The sequence below is a fragment of the Harpia harpyja genome, chromosome 3 (assembly GCF_026419915.1).
Source record: "Harpia harpyja isolate bHarHar1 chromosome 3, bHarHar1 primary haplotype, whole genome shotgun sequence".
NCBI classification, from domain to species: domain Eukaryota; kingdom Metazoa; phylum Chordata; class Aves; order Accipitriformes; family Accipitridae; genus Harpia; species Harpia harpyja.
In genome coordinates, this window is record NC_068942.1 from 51,075,221 (window position 1) to 51,095,886 (window position 20,666).

Sequence of the window (20,666 nt, forward strand, 5' to 3'; positions counted from 1 at the left end):
CTTCCTTTTAAAGGTGAAGTTACATTCAAAGTATCCAAACAAAGGGTGTAATTTTGGGGCTCTGGTAGGATAATCGGCATTTGGCAGCCCAATTTCTAGTTTACACTTCTGATTTCCCTTTCCAGCTTTGAGAAAGTGTTTTTGTTGATTATATTAATCAAATAGAGAAGCAGAGCAGAGAGACAACACACTGCAATTTTCTCACTGGACTCAAATACTAACTTTAAGATTGCCTTCACTGACTCTGTCTGTTAATGCAGGTACCCTATCAGGAAGATGTGCATGCACCTTTAAAGGTGGCTTTTCAAGAGAAGAAAGAAACACAAGAAAGAAACATGGGCACTCATTGTGTTCTGATAACAGCAGCTAAGGTGGGAGACCTGTGCCTTTCTTCTGTCTAGCTTCTGCATATACCTTAAACAACTGATGTCATTACTTTTCCTGTATTTGCCTTGTGCAAGAGCTAGGAATTACATTATTGCCCACATTTAGTGCTTCTAGTTGGTTATTCAAGGGAAGCACACTGTGACATGTGAAAAGTAATAGGATAAAGATGAAGCTGACCTGCTGCTTGCTTTCTTGCAGTGGCCTTGGAGGTATGCCGAGATGAGAGACAAAGATGCAGGCTGCATCACAGAACAAAGGGTCTTGTGAGGATATTAGGCATCTATCTGCTTGTGGCTTAAAGCACTCTGAAAGGTCCAAACCTTTTGCTTATTTATTTTCTGATTTTTTTTTTTTTGAAAGGCTGACTTGTATGTGCAAGCATCAGTTTGTGGGCTCAGTGACAACTTAAGGACCTGCCTGGAGACTTCTAAGGTTTTTGCAGTGTATACAAGTGCCCTTTTTCCTTCATGGTCTTCTACCTCCAACTAGAACTGCTTATATTTTTAGTTCTGGAAGTTTCTGATTCAGTGATAATGGTGATTGTGCAAGCATTTCCACCCTAGGGCCTGCATACTGGGCTTAAACTTTGATAAGACTGTTTCCTTGGGGCTCACAACACCGTATGTAAAATAAAGGAATGTGAGCTATTTGATACCTTGTACAGTTTGGTACATTGAAAAAGAAATTTTCAATGCACCGATAAGTACAGGTTTTGGAGAAATTTTACAAAATGCATAGGAAGAAGCTTTTCCTTCTTTAAAGTGAGGCCCTGGGCCATAAAAGCAACTTCTGCATTTTTTAGCAATTAGATATTAGCAACTAATTCATATGAAGGCTAAACTTAATGTATAAGCTTAAAAACTATGCTGGATCAAAAGTTGTATTTGACTTTCCCTTCTTTATTTTCTGTGCTTTTATGCAAGAAAACATGCCTTATATTTCTGTAAAATATTTGAGACTGAAAAGCATACATATTTTTTCTTAAACATTTTTCTGCATTGAGAGATCAGTAAGTTACTGAAATCTTTTCAGTATTCTTTGTAAACTCTTCAAACATGAAGAAACACAAGATTTTACATTTTAAGTCTCTTAATGCAATCAAGAAATGATGTCAGTAGAGAAATGCAATCAAGAAGTGATGTCAGTAGAGACTAACTCAAGAAAAAATCTGGTACTTGACAGCTCAAAACATGAATGGGACTTTGAAATGTAGCTCGCACTGAAGTCTTAGAGTTTCCAGCCTGGTTCAGTTAAAATATCATAACAAAATAGAGTGATTATAATAACTACTACCCAGTTATAAGTGTATCTTCTAATTAATTACCTTTTCTCACAGACATCCGGGCTTACACATTTATGCATTAAAATTCAGGCAGTGTTTTTTAATCTTCTTCTTCAAACCTTGGTGTCCTCGTGTGTATTTGCTCAAAAGAGAAGCCAAAAGGAACCATTTACTTTCTCTATATTTACCAAAAGTTGTTATTAAGTCCGTGGTACAAAGAACAGTTGCTTCAAATCTTGCATATCAGACCTACTTCAAATTATATTCTAGTACCTTTCTTGCTGCTACTTCTTGCCTTGTATATTGATTTTAGGTATCTTCTTCTATTTCTTCTCTATGTGTAACTGTTTAAAAGGGTGCCATATAGAAAGCAAAATACTCTGATGGTTACAGGAGCCCTGCAGAACAGCTTTCTCTGCCTCAGGTCCCCATTTGGAAAAAATATTTATCTTGGTAGTGACTTATCTTTCACTAAATTTTGAGAGCATTTCACCATGGAATTGAAAAGAACTATTTTCCAAGGAGAGCAAGTGTGTGTGTTCTTGCCATGTAGTGCATAGGTGATTACACTCTGCCTTTTCTTTGCCCTTTTTTTCTAGCTGTAATCTGCAAGCCCTATTTTAATAATGCTATCACAGAGGGGGGAAAAAATTCCACCAAAATGTTTCTTATAAGAAAAGCACTCTTTTTTAAAAAACAATAATTAATTTAAATTCTGTTCCTTAGGCAACAGTCAGAGAGTCAACATAGGTTATCACTGAGTAAGAAAGAAAATGGCTCCAGGTACATGTAAATCTAGTTTATGTCATTTCTTTACACTTTTGGAAAGTAACCAGTTAATCTTAAACCACCTGGTCAGGCATGCTCTTGTTTTTGCACCTAACTACTCAGTTTCACATCTGGTACAGTCGAAAAAAGAAAAAAAGAATTTCTAGCTGGGTTGCTTTCCCTCTTCATAAATATGAGTAGAAGAGTTAGACATTTGTTAACTGTTTCACCTGTGATTTGGATTTCATTTTTCATCTCAGAGAACAGAGTTGTGGGGATGTCGACTTTAAAATCCCTTCCCTTTGTTGATATTTATAAGCCACAGAGGGTGGAGGTTAAGTTCTGACCCTGTTTTCAAAGGCTTTTCTCATCAACCAAGGGCAGGAGCTGAGCTCCTGAGGGACCTTGGGTTCATAGTTGTATTACCAATGAGCAATGCCTTGAAACCACATCTAGTTCTGCTGCACTTCAGATGTTTATGTGGTGCTGGTTTTAGTATCTTGATTAAAACTTAGTAGTTAACATAAAGTAACTCTCTTGTCACTATATATTTTCACTTTTTTACTATTTTCTCACCACTCCTCTTTATGATCAGAGTAATAAATGCACCTCTATAGGTTTTTCCCTGCCATTTTATGCTTCTGACTCCATCAATAAAATCTGCTGCAGCAATGCTAAAGCAATGTCTCAGGCAGTTAAATAAGCTGAATGACCTTATTAAATAGACATTTTGCAATTTTTAAAAGTAAGAGATATATTTTAGACAAAACATGCAATTGACCAGCTTTGTGGTTTGCACTCTTTTTTTTTTTTAATTCAGTAAAAGATGATCAAGAATTGCTCATTCCTTCACCTGCAGATAAATGTGGAATGAAGCAGCCTGGGCAAATTTACTCTCAACAGAACATAATTAGGATCATAATTACATATAGATTTATTTAAGATTACCCCTATTCATTCTTGGCATTTTCTTAAAGACTTGTAGACCTGTTAGCTTTTCCCCTTCCCTCTTTTTTTTCCCCATAGTGTAAAGTGATGATCAGGTTCAGTGTCTAATGAGGCAGCCATTCTGAACACGTAGAGACAAAGAAGAGGTTTCCCTGGCAACGAGGACCATGCCAAAGCTCTCAGAACTGTTTTTTCCCCTGTATTCTGGTTCCTTTTCTGTTTAGGATGCCTATTAGTGTGAGTTCACAGGCAATGCCTGGCAAGCTTTTCAGAGATTACAGCTCCTTAATATACATAATAAAATGCAGCTAAGGCTGTGTTTTATGAGTAAACTGAAAAGTGGTGAGCTGACATATATTTTTTCTGTTTTATATTTTTCTTTATGGAAGCTTAAAACAATGTTTACTACAAGATCATTACATATGTCTAAGGCTATTAAATATACTACCTATATCTCTTTAGAACTTAACTGGTCTCAGCAAAATTTGTGGGAGTTCACTGAATTCTGAGCCATATTTCTGCTGTCACTAGAATTAAGTACTGATCTAGGTTTTAGTCTTGAAATACACATGAATTTAAGCACGTATAGATGTGACTAAAGATTTAGAACCATATATAATATAACTTGGGTTTAAATCTCAGTTTAAATGCAGAAAAAGATTACAGCAATAAAGTATTGAAATATTAGACAATTTTTACTATTTGAAAATAAAAAGTAATTACAATAACATTAAGTGTTTTAATTTAAATCTTCGCTTGCTATGAACAAACTGAAATCTATGAACTTTCTATGATAAAGACTTGTAAAGTCAGATGAAGAGATGAGCTCTTCCACATCCTTACAATTTCTTGAGAGAACTAAGCAGGTTAGTACATCACCCAGCCCTAAGCTTGGTCAGTATCCTGAAATTGTTCATGCAACTGTCCCACTCAGCTGAGAGAATTGATTTGGAAATGTTCTCAAAGTGCACCTGCTCACACACATTAAACATATAGTTGCAGTTTCCACTTCCTGTGGAACAGAAGCGTGAATCTCATGTCCAAGATATTCCCTGGAGATGTAGAATAGAATAGTTCCAGTTGGGAGGGACCTACAAAGATCACCTAGTCCAACTGCAAAAAACCCCATGTTTAATTCCATCTTCTTCAAGAGAGAATTCAAATCAACTACCTGTCTTTCTTTCTTTCTCCCTTCCTCCCTCCCCCCTTCCTTCCTTCCTGCCTTCTGTCCTCTTGCCCTAAAAACACAACCCCGTGACTGCAGCATTGTATGAAGGGATGGACAGCAAGTGTATGAATATTTTGAGGCAGTAACAAGGATTGTTTCTAGACAAAAGTACTGTGACCAGTAGACTTTTACTGCAGTCATCATTTCATCTGTCAGTAGCTGAACTTTTAAATCATTAATCCAGCTCACTTTTTTGAAAGAAAGATCCTGGGCACTTTAAAGCTCTTCAAGTGAAAATTCATGCATTAGGATCCCAAGAGGACAAAACCTCCCTACAGCCTTGAGTAAAGAATCTAAAAGGCAGAATTTAATATCTCTCTCTTCATTATTCACTATTGATGATCTGTAGGAAGCTACATAAAGTGTGTCTATGCATACTGAGTAGAGTCCTGCATATTTAGAGAGGACCCTAGGCAGGTGATTCCACTGGGGTCTTAAACAGATGGCTACTAACTCCCTCTGTGTGTTCAGTAGGAAGCAAAGTTTTCTGATTGCCCTGGAATGATTAGAAACCTAAAAAACAGGCTCTGCAAAGTTCATTGGATCTGGTTGTCATATACTAACTAAATCACTTGTCACAAGTTCATCCGGGATTGACAGGGCTGGGAAGATATTGCTTGGCTCTCCTTTATATCCTATCTCAAATCCAATTCCACTGCTGTATGTAAAGTGAAGCTAGTTGCAAAAATAGTAAGAAACTAAGGAAGAAAAATAAAAATGAGAAATAGGAGTAAAAATAAATTAAAAAGTGGAATCTTGCTTTGAACTAGTAAAGATGATATTCTCATTTTTTTCTCCTGTGAAGACTGCAAAGGAAACTCATTTCAACTTTGTAAGACCACAATGATTGCTTCAGACACAAAATGAATCAGGCCTCTTGTTGGATTATGTGGGTGGTGTTTCCACTCTTCCCTAGTGTGATAATTCACAGCCTGCAGCTGTGGCATGCAAACTCAAATATATTTCTCTTTCTGTTTGGCTTTAAAGGAAGGACCTGCATTCATTTGCTGTTTTTAAGAAAAAGGGAAAAAAAAAAGTTGAAGGCCCATTAAAGATTAGTAGTTTGAAACAGAGCAGTCATAAAACAAAACAGTATAAACAAAGAGTGAATTAATTTATTTTGACAACAGCATATTTTTAGTGCAGTTATAGTCTAGTATTGGAAAATTAACAATAAGATATGTACTTGCTCAGATGTATAAATAATAAGATAAATAAGATAATGGTGTAAACAAACCCTTTTGCAGTGTTAAGAGTTATAAAAAAGTCTTTTTATCTAATATTTACTTACCTGCTCTTAAAGAATTAAATTTTCTCTTTATACAGCAACATTTTTTGATGTTATTAATACCTATTAAAACACATCCCTTGGATTCTGTGTGTAATTCGAACAAATCAGGTAAAACATAAACTTGCTATTCTGTCATTAAAATCATTTTGCAGATTCCCAGCTGAACTTCACTTCCAAGTACACTTTTATTAGTCTAGGAATCTCTTCTCCCGGGGCGGGGGGGGGGGGGGGGGGGGGGAGTAAAACTTGAATTCAATGTTTCTTTGCTTGCTACTACAACATAAAGTTGATCTTCCATGGCATGTTTCTTAAAAGCTTCTCTGAAGTTTTTCCATACCCTGTAAATTATTTTCTTTCCCTAATGGCTTGTTGTATTGTTTGCCAGTACAATGACTAGGAAAGCACTATTAACACTTAAGCTAATTAAGGTTTTCAGAAAACATTGGTTACGTTGTTCTCATTAACAGACTTTAAAAAAAATGCTATTCAGATGTATGAAAAAGAAGATTGCTTTTAAATCTCAAGAAATGAATGTAAGTGTTCATATTCTGGTACATTAACAGTTTGTTCCAGTACATTGATATTTTATGTGGAAATCCTACTCTGCAATTAATATGCCTGATGCAAATTGAAAAACCCATAATCCATCCTTCTCTGTTGGAATGTAAGAGCATATTATTATTGAGAAGCTACAGGATACCAGAACCATTTTTTAAAGTTGAATGCTCATTACCTTAAATCTGCATATAAAATGGTTTGCTTTCAGACTAGGTAATATATAACTGAATATATCATGATACACATGAAAATGTAACAAATAACAATAATAACAATAATAATAATAAATCCAGTGTTTTTCACCTCCACAGAGATATTTATGTCTTCTAACATTAGAAATTAAAACTAGCTAAAAAATAAACACAAAATGATAATGAAATACCTGACTGTTCTAGCTAACAAGAGATACCTGGGTGGTTATTTTTGTTAAACTTGAAAATCAGGTGGTCATTATTACCTTGCTAGGAATTTCCCAGATCTACTGAAGAGAAAAAAAAAATAATTTTGTACATATAATATAAATTAATAATTGTGTAAATGTAAATAAAATACGTCACTGGTGCTTACTGCCTCCTGGAGACATTTTTAACTGAGGTGATTGCATGGGTGGGCATTGATAATGAGATTCCCTTTCCTGATGAGACATGCAATGTTTATTATGAAGGAGCAGGGTACTATGACTGTTCAGTACACAACTCTTCTATGAGTAACAGCAAGCAAGATTTGTATGTTTTAGTGGTTTGTCATTGTATTGATCTTCTGAGTTGAGTCCTCTCAAAGGGCTTATCTGAGCCAAAATAAATGGATATCATTGGAGATGTCATTTCCTGACCCAGTTTTCAGAAGACTTTGTCTTTCATGCTGACAATGTGAAGAAAAATGTTCTCAGGAGGCTTTTTAACATTGGACACAGATCTTAACGTAAAATTGCTCTGATTCAGGTAAAAAGAAAGTGTCACTAAAAAGTGCAGGTTCTATCTGAAATTGATAGTGGCAGGTTCTGGAAGACTATAGAAATCATTCCTTGTTTCCAAAACCAAAAACACCTAAAGGTCTTTTCTATCATTGGGCTTTTTTTTCTTCCCTTCTCTTTTTTCTTCCTGTAGAAGAATGCATGCACCTGGTAGTCTATGACTTTTTTTCCTGAGGGTCTAGGGAGCACTCCTCAACCAGAGTATTTTCTACAGCCATGACATAATTTTACAATAGGATGAGACCCAGGTGTATACCTTCAATTTCTGGAGACATTTTGGTTTCTATGGAAAGAAAAAGATGGTATGTTGGCTAGAAGAGATGCAAAGTGTTCTACAGCAAGTCCTCAGTTTCGATGTCATGAGACCAGAACCGTGAAATGTGCTAAAACTGCCCCACAGAAGAGTCATAGTCTATGTTAACCTTTATCTTAAGATCTCAAAGCACTTTGCAAACTGGAACAATCTTGGCTGGAAATGTGTTTGTGGGAATAACTTTTATAAATTTGAGGAATAATTAGGCTAGGAACAAGAATCTCTTAAAAATGTTCACAGATGCTTGTTTCCAAATATATCTGGGCTTGGGATATATTCAAGGCCTCCAAGTTCCTCATATTTACCAGAAAAACTCTAGCAAACTGTTGAAACGGTGACCACCAATGGCTAAGTTTTTTCACAACCTCTGTCCCACATGGTAGGAACTCTCATTCACCTTTTAAGTGTACCATCCCTTTTCTTTTTTGGGTCACAGTTTCAGTATGCACATAAGAAGGATATAATGTAAGAGTCAAACCATCATATTTGGCCATAGCACTGAGTAGCATGATCTGCAGAGTCTCAATGTATTCTAATAAACTCTAGGGAGTTTAGAAAAGGACTTTGCCTTTATAACACACAATCTTTCCTTATGAGGTCTGCAAATTCCTTTGGAAAAGTGCATTTATGGGAGATGTATTAACTGCAGACTAATGGCATTCTGCTCTGACACCAACCTAGTCTTCCCACTCACAATTATTTGTTCTCTGAGCAAGGAATGGGTTGTTACTCTAGCAATTTTCTCATTAACAATGATGACAACATCTCATTGTAACTCTTTCAGAGTATTACTACTTCATGTAGGTTATCACAAGCTAAACTCAGAATGAATAAACCCAGCAAACAGATTCTGCAAAGATTACAGCAAGATTGATTTCAAAAGTGTGATTAAAACCCTAGCTTTGCTCTTGCTTATAGATGTATTTTTTTCTTAACATGCAATGGGGGGTGGAATCAACCCCCAAAACCCCAAACCAAAAAGAAAAGTCCAAATGTGTGTCTTATGGCTTTATTGGTATGGTATTACAGTTTAAAATCTTGTTTTTAAACAGAAGGTCTCCAAAGCTTTCTTGGTTTCACAAAGCATGTTATCTTGATTCTTTGTCAGGAAATAAAAATGCCATTGAATTTTATACCCAAGAAGAAACAAATCCACAGCTAAATATCCACTTTTCTCATGCAGCAATGCTAGTTCACAACTAGTGTCAACTTTTTTATTCAGGTTTTCATCTCTTTAGTATTTACTCTTTCTCTCTTATGAAACTGAATGTTGCTGATGAATTTGAATTAATCTCTAAACTTTCATCTTTCCTTTCTTTTATGGGTTCATTAAATATTCCCTTCTGTCAAGAAAAAAGTAAAGTTATATTAAAAGAAACACTTCCTCCTGTTACAGTTTGGCAGGAGTTAATGGTTTGTAGTTTACTTGTAATATGTGCAAAAACAAGAAAAGGAAAAAAAACCATAAAACATCCCATTTACTTAATCCCGTTAACTTTTATAGGAAAATATTCTAACAAGAAAACAGATTTTTTATTTTCCTAATTATCGTAGTGTCATCAAACTACCACTCCTTGACGTCTTCTGCTCTATGTAGCAGCAACAATAGCATAAATTACCTCTGCTGCTTTTCCCCTTGCATGTTTCCTCTTTCCTTGTTCAAGCTGCTGGAGTATTCACTGCTGAGGCAAAGGAAGGGAAAAAGCTTTATGGACATAGGGCATGGTCTAATGATTGACATCAGTGCTCATTGCATACGTATTTCTATGCAATACACACTGCAGCAGAATGAGACAATATACTCCTGCTGCTTTTTCCTTGATATTGCAACAGCAAGTTTACATGGTATATTAAATGAAAAATCTCCATCAGCCCACTGCACAGAAAACAAAGAGACCATATTTTGAAAATGTTTATCCTATCACCACTTCAAACTCAGTTTCAAGAGAGTATCTCAAGTAATGCACCTTTCTAGAAAGATCCCGAAGACTATGACGTAATTTAAACTGTTATCAAGCAGATAGAGGATGTTACAAACTTTTGTGAATCCTCATAGTTCAGTCAGTGTCTATGATACCCTGATGCATTCCTAAAAGCTTCTGGCTAGAAGCCCTCAATAGAAGATGCCACTGCAATAGTAACATTTTGTGTAACAAAAACCTAACCATATCATCTCAGTGGACAAACAGCACACCAACTTCCTGCAGCTGCCCAATTTTGTATTGGAGTGCTGGATACTGCACTGCTAGTACTGTGATTTTAGGTATTGCCACAGCTGTGGGAAATTAACACCTCATGTATCACATACGCTGAAAATATCTTTAAAGCCAGATGAAAGTTTAGTACAAGAAAATAAATAATGTGTAGCAATGCATCTATTCAATTTAGAGACACCATCTTTCTGCCTGTGCTTTAGATCTCCAAGAGATTTTGCTTTCTGATCCATGCAGCAAAAGCAGTTGGGATACTGTACAAGCTCATGAAATCAAAGCCCCCCTTCAGAGGACTGCGCTCTCAACAGTATTCCTTTTCAGGGGATACATGCAGCTTTTGAAACGTTCCTGAGACCATATTCAGACTTCACTCCATCCTTCTTCAGGAGGCAGCTTTAAATCTTCTTCCTTTTACGGAAGTGTGGAATGCCTGACTTAAAAAGTACTACTGTCATTTGGATATTACAGAGCTATCTTGAGCCTGGTCTGTATACAGAATACGCAAACCATTGCTCCAGTGCTTACCTATAAACAAATAGTTCATCCTTCCCTGCTTGATTTCTTCATACCCTGAAATCAACATTTCTTATAAACACATGCAATAATAATGTTATCTTACAGAGGCAATTGAAAATAATGAATCTTGCTCATGCCTAGCTCTCAGTCAAAATGAGACATCACAAGAACAAAACAACTTTGAGGTGGTAATGACTGGGAGGTGAAGTTGAAGGCTTTGAAGGATACTGTTGCAGTAACCAAGTAGGAGGTTCTAACATTCTACATAAATTGTCAAATACCATAACTTTTTAAGAAAATACTTTAAAACTCACAATGTTGACTTCTATAGCAATTAGTTTCTTATTCTGTGAGAGGTGGAATCACATCCAGCTGTATGTATGTATGGAGATGGTCCATTATAACCTATTCTTGTATTTCAAGCTATGTAGCTGTATAAGCACTAATAGCTAATGCCAATCTAAACCCAAGTTTCCCTTTACTCTGACTGCCACTTCCTGCTGCTGTCCATCTAGAAATACTACTTTGTGATTCCTCCTGGGATATGTGTCCTATTGGAAAGTATTTCCATCCTGAGCTTACAACAGAAAAGTTCAACGCCAGTGTCCTCATGACTGAGCAATGTCTAACAGGCACAACTTTCCCCTTGATCTGGTTTAAATTTAGGAAGATGTAAATCAAATTGGGAAGAAATTTTAGGTTTTAAGTTCTTTACTCCCATCCCCTGAATGAATTTATTGAATAGCACATTCTTGTAGTGCTCTATAATTTGATGTAGCATAGAGTACTATCACTGCTTACTATTGGGCGGCAACTGCAGTCCCCCTGAGAGATATCAGCCTGTCATGGACAGAGCAGCTGGAGAAACAAAGTGATCTGCACACTGTAAGGCAGACAGCCACATACTTATGGCTGAACATCCACTCTGGTGGCAACAGGCTGGTAATGTTCAGAGTGGCTGTGACAGCTGACAGAATGGCACCAATGAAATTTTCTTCACACTAAATAAATTCACAAAGAATGAGCCTGAAAACTAGCAGTACTCAAAGAAAAATGAGGACAAAATTTGTAAAACTGAGATATAATTTTAAATTAGATTTTTAAATGTCGAGTAGTTTCCTTTGAAAATAACTGCCTTCTACTTGCAATTAGATATATATATGTATGGACTCTTCCTTTTAGCAACTTTTCTTCTCTCCTCTTCACTCCCTACCAGGCTGCTGATTCTCTTTCTCTCCCTCTCTCTCTCTCTGTGTCTGGGGTTTTTTTTAAGTCCTTCACTCTCTCACTGCACTTGTTCCACTTTGTTCCTCTTTCACGATCACACTTCAAAGACTTCCAGGAGTCAGACAAAGTTCTTTCAACAAGTTAGCACTTTCCTTCACAGAAGGGCAAAATTCTTCTCTATATAAGACAGGAGCAGTCTAGGTATTCTTACAATCTTTTTTTTTTTTTTTTCTTTAATATATCCTATACCCATTACTGCTGGAAATGTCTGAGACAAATGCAGCGAACTACAGTTGTTAAGGGAGACCACATGATTTATTCTCCCCACATCACAAAGGGACTCTCAGTCCCAGACTGCAATAGAATCCAGATCTGTTTATCTATTATAGGTTTTTATATCACTGTTCCCAAGCAAAATCCTCTAATGCAAAGAAAATCCCTTGCTTGAGAAAGTAATTTTTCAGATGATTTATTTTAATAATTCATTATTTTTAAAACCCCGTATAACTCCAGACTGGTTTTGGGGGGAGCGACTTGAAGTATCTTTATTTAACTGTGCAGAGAAAGCTGTCTTAGAGCCTCTGACTTCTGAATTTATATGGTATTTTTTTAATGATTGAATTTGAGTACTTAGTTACACTGAAGTTCTTTGTGGTTTTTTTCATATATCTAGGTTCTGAGATCTACAAAAATTAGTAAAAGACAGGACATGATGCCACATATTTCACTTCAGCTGTACAGTGCTTAACTGTCTGTGAGGATGTTGTGATGCAAAAATGATCATGAAGACTGACTCAGAGCCAAACCATGGAAACCACTGATGTTTTCTGGTTTATCTTACAGCTTTAAAAAACTTACCAAGCTATTAACATGTAGTTACTGAGGAAACTTGGACCACCTACTGGGCTGAGTATCTTTTATTTGTAAAAAGACAATGTCATAAACAATCAGTTTTATATTTTTTTATTTCAGTACATGTTACATTTTTACAAACTTAGATAAAGCTAGTAAATTACATAATAAATAGCTCTGCACATATTCGCTTTGAAGAGTTAAAAAAAAAAACCACGTCACACTGTCAGTAGGAAATTGCAATTATGGCATATAGTAAAAAGACTTTACAGATACAGTGTTTGTTTCAATAAAGGAAATTAAATGTTTATGTTATAGCTATCATTAGTAGGATGTTTTAAAGACTGGGAGGATAACTGTGAGTTTTAAAAAAATCTGATTCCAAGAGAAATATAAATACTACTTGTCTAAAACAAGAACTATTGCACAGATACCCACAGACTTCCAGTAGGTAAATGTTAGTTTCTCCAGTCCTTCTGACTGCACACATTTTCTCTTCCCTTCAAATTAATTTTACAGCAGACTACAATGCCTAAAAACTCCCTGAGGACTTGAGCTAACTGAAAAAGGAGAGCTGTTGAAGCACTGTATACAAGATGAATACTTTTCACTACTCAGCTACAAGCATCTCGGAGACACTTCCCAATCATTTCAGTTATTGCTATGTGTTCTCTGTCTTGGAGAATAGTCTGAACCACACTTTAACCCAAACACTCTTTAAACTGGTGCTGTACAAAATCTACTGCTAAACCAAACTCTGTTTTTTGATAATTAGCTTCACCTTTAACTTCTGTGTGTTTGCAAATGGATTATCTCTGTTGGGCAAAGTGTCCTTATATTTCTTATCTGAACAATTTAGACCATTGTAATGTAATCCACTAATCTAAAATGGTTTTTTTTTATGCTGCTCCTTGTGGATTCTTTCTGAGTTTTTTAGCTAGCATGTTTAAGGAGTTTCTGTTAGTTTGCTTTACCTGTGAGACCATCCCGATCCTCCTTACATTGTGCAGTCTCCCACAGGTGATACATAAAGGGATTACGATTGAGAAAGCTTCACTGGACCAGAATAAGCATAGTCCTCTGACCAAACAAAGCTGAAGGGAGATAACTTCCCAGGCACTTGCTAGAATCTGGGATTCTTATAACAACAGTAAGTCCAGACGAACTTTCAGGTACAGACTTACTTAATGTATTGGAAGGCCTCATAATGGACAAGGTTATTCCTCCAGCTATTTTTTCATGCTACCATGCTCCTGACAACTAGCAGCCTTTCTATTTTATGTGGATTAAGTGTGTGCCAGCTGCTGTTTTTTCTCAGATCTCCATTACATAAACTCTGCTTTATTAACTAGGTCATATTACTCATGGTAGTTAAAAAAAAGCAAAAAAAAATTCTGTTGTGTAGTTAATTATGATTGTTTGCATATTGATGACATCAGATCTGTATTTACCCTGATTTTACACAATTCTGAATGTTTGCTTGCTAACAGCATGATAATTATCAATGAACAGGGAAAGATAAAGCAACATACATATACAGCTTCTTATTTCTGTGTTTGACTTATTTACATCAAACACACAGCAAGCACACTTCATAATTCACAGAAGGCTAAGCCAAAGTCATCAATATGGGTGAACGAATCCATGTTTTGAAGCCTATGCTCTGACTAATACTCTAAGGTGGATATGCAGAAGATCATTACGTATTCTTCACCACAGGTCAGTTGCTTAGCTACCAGAGAAGTAGAGAACTACTAATTGAAAGTATTCAGTATTGCTGGCAACATTTGCTGCAGGACACTGGTCTTAGAAACAGTCAGATATAAATGTTGCAGGAGGAAGGATGAAAGAAAAATCTGCAAAACATCATCTTGCTGAAAATAACAAATGTCTTTCTTCAGTAGCATGATGTAGATTCTCATCAGTTAAATGGTATTGATTCTGATGATCAGTCATCAAATGATCCTGTGATGAATTTAGTAGTTGTAGAGATTAGTTATTCCCAGCAAGTTAATATACTGTCATTATATTTTAAATGTAATTATTGTTGCAACTACTGGAGTAATTTCCTATTTATATAGCTCCAACATATTTCCAAGTGTTTAATTACCTTCAGGGATCTCTAGTTAATAGGTACAGTTATTAAAAGAAAAGGAAAAAAAAAATGGACAACTGACCAGAATATTATCCTCTCATGAGATCCCTAATTGCTAAAACTCTTGCATTTGGTTCACATGTAAACCTGAAACTCTGTAGTGAAAACAAACACTCCTTTTTTTTTTAGCTCAGAGAAGAATTAGATGATACATTACATTATCAGCTTTTCTTTTCACAGTATTCTCCAACAGTCAATGTTTTCCTTTGCAGTCAATGTTTTATAACTTCGTTTTCTGCCAGTGTTAATGAATATAAAAATTAAGGCCATCTTGTTGGGATAAATGAGAGGCTGTCTTTGATTTATTGTCCTCCTATCAGACTTTTCAAATGAGACATTTTCAACCTTTACCTTTCATTTGCCAGGTTAAAAAAAATAAACTTGGTCTGGAATTCCATTCTACTGCAGTTTTTGCCTATAAAGCATTAAGAAAACATTCCTTGAAACAAAGTCTCAGAACTTTTATTGAGAAACTTCAGTTAATTTGCTTTCACTGAGAAGTGTCTCCCAGATAACTTCACATGCATTCAGTAAATCTATATTTCCATAGATACATAGTTTTTAAAGTTAGGATGGCTCATAATGATGACTTTGTTTATATACCATTTCATAGATTTGGCAGTATGTAAGTGAATGAAAGATACAAGTTTGCCATATTTATCTGATTTCCAGAGAATTTAAAATCAAAGACGAACTTTCAGAGTTTCTGGACCTATTTAAAATATATTATTTAGTTATTATAGAGCAGCTAATGCTTTTATAATAAAAAAAAAAGATAATACACTGCCCCACAAAGTCTCTTGTCCCAGGATTATCTGTTCACGTACTGAGAATTCAAATTCACATACCAGGATTTCAAATACCCTCAACTGAGATGAGAGTCCCAAATCTGAGTAAATAAAATAGATTTAACTGACAGAGTGCCCCTTGTTAATTTAGGACATTTTTACCTACCCATTCTTTCATATCCTAGCTGCATTAATGAATCAAGTGTGACATTGCAGAGCTCCAGCTATATAACTTGCAACTCAGTAAATCCTTTTTTTAATTTCATCATTCATTCTGAATCTGAAAAGAACCCACCCTAATTTTGCTTATGTTGTACAGTTGTCCATTGCAGAGTATGCCTAGTACTGTCCCTTTGATGCCTTTGTAAAATGTCCCTAAACTGAGTCACCAGGGAAAGTAACAAATGCAGCTTGTTGGAGACAACTTCAGCTCACACAATTGCATGTTCTAAATAAGACATCCTGCTGAACATCCATATATTTATGACTGCATCACCTTGCAGCCAGGAAAAAGTCAGCAAGGCAGCTTACATTGTCCTTCATAGAACTAGTACGTGATCCACAGGGAACACTGCACAACATACCACCTGAAGCACAGAGACATGTTTAATATACCAGAGGGTCCTTAATTCTAACCTATGAATTCAACCCAAATTTCAATTTCCTTAACCAAGTGAATTTTTTTCCTTTTGTAAAACAGTTACAGTTCTACAGTAGTCTCAGCTAACATCTGACATCCCAAAGCCTAGGGAACACTGGCAATGTCACTGCTTCCTTGCCATCCCTTGGGACTTTCATAGATAATTCTACTGTATTTAAGCTCTACACTTCTCTTGGTTTTCCTTTGTGCAAATTTCCCTTTCAACTCTATATTTTCTGTTATGTGGAGAAAGTAGATTTAACTTCATAGATTTAACTGGAAATGTTAACTCCGTGTCCTGGTTTCAGCTGGGATAGAGTTAAATGTCTTCCTAGTAGCTGGTACAGTGCTGTTTTTGAGTTAGATATGAGAAGAACGTTGATAACACACTGATGTTTTCAGTTGTTGCTAAGTAGTGTTTAGCCTAAAGTCAAGGATTTTTCAGCTTCTCATGCCCAGCCAGCAAGAAGGCTGGAGGGGCACAAGAAGTTGGGAGGGGACACAGCCAGGGCAGCTGACCCAACCTGGCCAACGGGGTATTCCATACCATGTGACGTCATGTCCAGTATATAAACTGGGGGAGTGGGGGTGGGGGGTGTGGCATCCGTAACAGGAGGATCACCGCTCGGGGACTAACTGGGCGTCGATCAGCAGGTGGTGAGCATCACCTTGTACATCACTTGTTTTGTATATTCCAATCCTTTTATTATTACTGTTGTCATTTTATTAGTGTTATCATTATCATTATTATTTTCTTCTTTTCTGTTCTATTAAACTATTCTTAACTCAACCCACGAGTTTTACTTCTTTTCCTGATTCTCTCCCCCATCCCACCGGGTGTGGGGGGGAAGTGAGTAAGTGGCTGCGTGGTGCTTAGTTGCTGGCTGGGGTTAAACCATGACACACTGTAATTCTTATTATAGGAAAATGTTATTGCATGTTCCATCTACCTTATACTTAGTACATGTTCAGAAATTCTTGGCTGGCCTGTAGGAGTCAGCTTCCTCTAGAACAGAAAGTGGATTAGAAAGTGTTGGTTTGTCCCTGTACTCTTGCCTGCCTCCTGCCACTTTCCTGCTAGCTACCCTACTGCAATGGCCACTGCAGCTCTATAGCCTCCATCCCACAAAGGAGGGAGGAGAGGGAATTGTCATTGTCACTATCCACAGTCAAGAAACTGCCTTGAAGACCAGAATAATTTGCTACACCAGACAGAAAATGAAGAGAAGGCAGCAGTTACTAATACATCCTCATCTAAGATCAAATCTACCACCTCTCTAAACTGACTTTTTAGACTAATTTCCCAAATTCCCTAACAATAGCAAAATTTACCTATGGGTATGTTATGTCCTTCCGTGCACCTTTGGGATAAAATGTATGCTCTTTCCTCTGACAAGCACTTTTCTTCCCTTGTCATCTTTTTGGAATGCACTGAAATCCATACTGACAATTCAGGGGTCAGTGAATCTTTGGTCCCTTCTTAAGTATTCCTATTTGATGTAAATAATAAAACTTCTAACATAGAAGACTTAAGTGTTTTGGCAAATACTGTTCTAAGTTTGGGAAATAAGCAGGTGGTGATTGAAGGGAAAATACTTTCCATCCCAGCAGATATTAAGCAGGTTTTAAACCACAACCAATAATGTTGCACATTTCAATTTGCAAGTTGCAAGTTCAATTTGCAAATACCAAACAAGAATTTGAAAAGGGTCAGCTGATGAAGACTCTGGACCATTAATATACAATTTCAACAACTCTGGAGGTTCCAGAAGACTGAGCTTCCAAAAAACTGTCACTGTTCATGTAGTTTAATAGGGTAAAAACAAGGGCCAAATAACTATAGATTTTTCAGTCTGACCATTTTCACAGATTAAATAGCAGAAATACTGATGCAAGATTCAATAGAGAGATTTAAAGAAAGCTAAATTAATTATTGACAATTAACAACTTAGAGCAAATAGAGCTGTCTTTGGACTTATGAACAAGGATGCACTGAATGGGATAGGGGACATTATATAGTATCTGTATATGGCACTGAACTACTGTGTCTTCTTCTGTATTTCACAATTCAAGCCAACTAATGACAAATTTGAAGACAAAACCAACCAAACAAACACACCACAACTGATAGAACTCAGTTGGTAAGGTTCTAGATGGCTGAAAAGGAGATGGATCAGTTAGGTGGAAAAATGTAATAGTACAGTATCCAAATGATGGTTGTGGAACTTAAGAAATTTGAATAAGAAATAAAGCATATGTTTTAAATATCAGTACTTTGATGTATTTCACTGACTTTAAAATCAAGAATGAGATCAGACTACTTGATCGGGATCTAGATTTACATACTACAAAACTAAGTCTGCCCCTTTGATTATCACAAATTAATCTGCAACAAGAGCCAGCAATGCATCCTTACAGCTAAGGCGGCCAACAGCATCCTGGACTGCATTAGGAAGAGCACCACCAGCAAACAGATCTAGGTAGTTGATCCTTCCCATCTACTCAGCACTGTTGAGACACACCTGGAGTGCTAGGCTCCATAGTACAAGAGGCATGAATGTATTGGAGAGAGTCCAGTGAATGACCAGAAAGACAATTCCAGGCTTGGAGCATCTGTTGAACTAATTGATTCTGAGAGAGCTGGGACTTTTTGCCTGGAGAAGAGAAGGAACAGGGGGGCGTTTATCAATGTGTATCAATATTTGATGGGAGGGAATAAAGATGTAGGAGCCAGACTCTTCTTAGTGGTACCTAATGAAAAGACAAGAGGCAGTAGACACAAATTGAAATACAGAAAATTCCATTTAAACACAAGAAAACTTGTAATTGCTGTAGAATCAGAGAATGGTTTGGGTTGGAAGGGACCTCTTAAAGATCATCTAGTCAAACTCCCCTGCCTTGGGCAGGGACATCTTTTACTAAATCAGGTTGCTCAAAACTGTAAGGTGATTGAACACTGAACCAGGTTGCCTAGAGAGGCTGTGGATTCTCCATCCTTGGAGACAGTCAAAGCCCAACGGGACACTTTCCTGAGCAATCTGCTGTAGTTGATCTTGCTTTGAGCAGTGGGATTGGACAAGATTGGACCTCTGGAGGTGCCTTCCAACCTTAATGATTCTGTGATTCTATGATGAAAAAAAAAAAAGGACACTGTTGCATTACTGATGTATACTAACAAAACTGTGAGCAGATGTTTGAAATGGAGCTTCCCACAAAACCTTGTTATTAGATACTGAAATAGTTCAGATGTTAAAATTTACCTATGAATTGTTAAAATAAGATATGGACACTTGCTTTATAAACTTCCCCTTTCTTTCTCTTACTCCTTGGTACACAGATGCACACAAATACATTTTACTTTCTCTCTTTATACAACCAGGCCTATCATACAATCACTGAAAATTATGAGGCGCTCTTAAAGTTACTGTGAGTTTTAGTAATCTTTTCTGGTTTCAGTTTTCATGAACCCCTGTTTTTGACAAACAGACGTAACTGTGAGATGCCTAAATGGCATGCACTAAACCAAAGGCCCCAAGATTTCAGTTTCCTACATGTATACCAATGTATGAGAGCTGGGAGGCATTCCTCCAAATAAGAATTTGAAGCTTTCCAACAAAAAAAAATCTAACATTGTAAAATAAATTCTTTTCAGTATTTTCCTTTTGAGGAATTTTCTGATTTCTGCCTTTATTGTGTTCCTTCCTCCACCAATTTTCAGACTTTTCTGAAGAACATAGAATTCTCACCAGGTCTATTATCAAATACTTCCTTTGTATTATTTTTATATTGGGAAATTAAACCAAAAGCAAACACTTTTACCACAACTGTTTAACTGTTTCTTGTAAGTGTTTTCCTACTAAATGTCTGGAAAAAAAAATCAGAAAAGCAGTGTTAAGAATAATGAAAAGCTCACTGGGAGTCCCAATACTGCATGCTTCTTAACCCAGCATCTAATTTCCTCTTCAATCATATATCACTGACTCTGACATACAGAAATATACAGTACTGTCCTATTAAATTTGTGGCTTATAGAAAAGAATGGTTTCCCACTCATTTTCTGACTCTAAGCTAGTCTTTGAAAATGTTATTTCTGGATAATTAGCTCCCATCAAAAAAAAAAAATCAATATTTGTTTATGCCCAAGTTTATGCATCACTTTTATTGCCTGTGCAGAAACTGGGTGCTTAGACTGAGCTTGCAATAACAAGTCAAGCATGCCACTTTCTGAAAATTATTGTTATGACGTTGCTTTTGACTTGCTGATGTAGTTTCAAAATCTGCAAACTGATTCAGTCTACACAGTCTCACTGACAGCAGTGGTTGGAGCTAGGTCAGCTGCAGAGTCACCATTGTTCTGGAGATGATAGTAAGTACTTCCCACCTTGTCCCCATGACTGCTCTTTGAAGCTAGTTAAAATTGTCTGCGTTAAGAACAGTACTACAACAATGTATTAAAATCCATCAGTTAATCTTCTGTTAAACAGTCATCTCCCTTGCCACATGTCTTTAGAATCCTGGAAATCTGGA